Source organism: Lolium rigidum, chromosome 7 (genome assembly GCF_022539505.1).
Source record: "Lolium rigidum isolate FL_2022 chromosome 7, APGP_CSIRO_Lrig_0.1, whole genome shotgun sequence".
NCBI classification, from domain to species: domain Eukaryota; kingdom Viridiplantae; phylum Streptophyta; class Magnoliopsida; order Poales; family Poaceae; genus Lolium; species Lolium rigidum.
This window is the reverse complement of record NC_061514.1, coordinates 286,324,296-286,327,363: the sequence shown is the minus strand read 5'-3', so window position 1 is coordinate 286,327,363 and position 3,068 is coordinate 286,324,296.

Below are 3,068 nucleotides of genomic sequence, written 5' to 3'. Positions count from 1 at the left end.
AGTTGTGGTGTTATTCTTCTAGTGGTGTCATGTGAACGTCGACTACATGACACTTCACCTTTATGGGCCTAGGGGAATACATCTTGTATTCGTTTTCCAATTGCGGGGTTGCTGGGAGTGACGAAACACCGAACTCTCGTTGGTATATCGATGCAGGAGGGATAGCAGGATCTCAGAGTTTAAGGCTGTGGTTAGATTTATCTTAATTACTTTCTTGTAGTTGCGGATGCTTGCAAGGGGTATAATCACATGTATGTATTAGTCCTAGGAAGGGCGGTGCATTAGTATAGGTTCACCCACACAATACTTATCAAAACAATGAAGATTAATCAGCTATATGAAGCGAAAGCACTAGACTAAATTCCCGTGTGTCCTCAAGAACGTTTGGTCATTATAAGTAAACAAACCGGCTTGTCCTTTGTGCTAAAAAGGATTGGGCCACTCGCTGCAATTATTTCTCTCGCATTTTACTTACTCGTACTTTATTTATCTACTATATCAAAACCCCCTGAATACTTGTCTGTGAGCATTTACAGTGAATCCTTCATCAAAACTGCTTGTCAACACCTTCTGCTCCTCGTTGGGTTCGACACTCTTATTTATCGAAAGTACTACGATACACCCCCTATACTTGTGGGTCATCAAGACTATTTTCCGGCCCCGTTGTCGGGGAGTGAAGCGCTATTGGTAAGTGGAATTGGTAAGGGAAACTTTTATCGTTTGTGCTGATTTTATTTCGCACTGGCTGCTATAATTTATTATGGAGAGTTCTTCTCTTGAATTTTTATTTGGAAAATCTACTACTACTGCAAAGGTAGTGGATGAGGCGCCAGGTGAGAAAGAGGTTCCATACAAAATACCTATGGAAATTGTTGAACGTGTTGTGGATAACCGCTATGAAGGGGATGGAACTGTCCATCCTGGAGATCATTTACTGTTCTTACATGAATTATGCGGTTTATTCAAGTGTGCAGGTATTTCTATGGATGAAGTTAGGAAGAAACTATTCTCTATATCGCTGTCTGGTAAAGCGGCGCATTGGTATAAATTGTTGAAGAATGGAGATTCTCTTGATTGGAAGGATATTGTGCCTCTATTTTATTCTAAATTCTATCCTCCAAGTGAAATTCAGAAAGACCGGAACCGCATATATAATTTCTGGCCTCATGATGGAGAGAGTATTGCCCAAGCATGGGGGAGATTGAAGTCTTTAATGCTCAAATGCCCCATTCATGAGCTTCCTGGTAATATTATCATTGATAATTTCTATGCAAGATTTTCTTTTCAAGATAAGACCTTGCTGGATACTTCTTGTTCTGGATCATTTACACGCAACAAAGAAGAGTTTAAAAGGGACCAGTCGGATCAGCAGCGGAGTCCGCTAAAAAAACAAAAAAGGATCAACAGAGCGGTGATACGTCTCCGACGTATCGATAATTTCTTGTGTTCCATGCCACATTATTGATGATATCTACATGTTTTATGCACACTTTATGTCATATTCGTGCATTTTCTGGAACTAACCTATTAACAAGATGCCGAAGAGCCGATTCTTTGTTCTCGCTGTTTTTGGTTTCGAAATCCTAGTAAAGAAATATTCTCGGAATTGGACGAAATCAACGCCCAGGGTCCTATTTTGCCACGAAGCTTCCAGAAGACCGAAGAGGAGACGAAGTGGGGCCACGAGGTGGCCAAACCATAGGGCGGTGCGGCCCAGGCCTTGGCCGCGCCGACCTATAGTGTGGGCCCCTCGTGTGGCCCCTTGACCTGCCCTTCCGCCTACTTAAAGCCTCCGTCGCGAAACCCCCAGTACCGAGAGCCACGATACGGAAAACCTTACTGAGACGCCGCCGCCGCCAATCCCATCTCGGGGGATTCTGGAGATCTCCTCCGGCACCTCGCCGGAGAGGGGAATCATCTCCCGGAGGACTCTACGCCGCCATGGTCGCCTCCGGAGTGATGAGTGAGTAGTTCACCCCTGGACTATGGGTCCATAGCAGTAGCTAGATGGTTGTCTTCTCCTCATTGTGCTTAATTGTCGGGTCTTGTGAGCTGCCTAACATGATCAAGATCATCTATCTGTAATTCTATATGTTGCGTTTGTTGGGATCCGATGAATAGAGAATACTATGTTATGTTGATTATCAATTCATGTCTATGTGTTGTTTATGATCTTGCATGCTCTCCGTTACTAGTAGATGCTCGGCCAAGTAGATGCTTGTAACTCCAAGAGGGAGTATTTATGCTCGATAGTGGGCTCATGTCTCCGTGAATGCGGGGAGTGACGAAACCTCTAAGATTATGGATGTGTTGTTGCCACTAGGGATAAAACATTGGTGCTATGTTCGAGGATGTAGTTATCGATTACATTACGCGCAATACTTAATGCAATTGTCCGTTGTTAGCAACTTAATACTGGAGGGGTTCGGATGATAACCTGAAGGTGGACTTTTTAGGCATAGATGCATGTCTGGATAGCGGTCTATGTACTTTGTCGTAATGCCCAATTAAATCTCACTATACTCATCATAATATGTATGTGCATGGTCATGCCCTCTTTATTTGTCAATTGCCCAACTGTAATTTGTTCACCCAACATGCTTGTTTATCTTATGGGAGAGACACCTCTAGTGAACTCGTGGACCCCGGTACTATTCTTTACATCGCATACAATCTCTTGCAATATCTGTTCTACTGTTTTCCGCAAACAATCATCTTCCACACAATACGGTTAATCCTTTGTTACAGACAAGCCGGTGAGATTGACAACCTCACTTGTTTCGTTGGGGCAAAGTACTTTGGTTGTGTTGTGCGGGTTCCACGTTGGCGCGGAATCTCCGGTGTTGCGCCGCACTACATCCCGCCGCCATCAACCTTCAACGTGCTTCTTGACTCCTACTGGTTCGATTAAACCTTGGTTTCTTACTGAGGGAAACTTGCCGCTGTGCGCATCACACCTTCCTCTTGGGGTTCCCAACGGACATGTCAACTACACGCATCAAGCAGCCGAGCGACCAGTCGGCCAGTTTCTTTATTTCCGTATGTTCTTACAAGTACGGAGTAGAAAA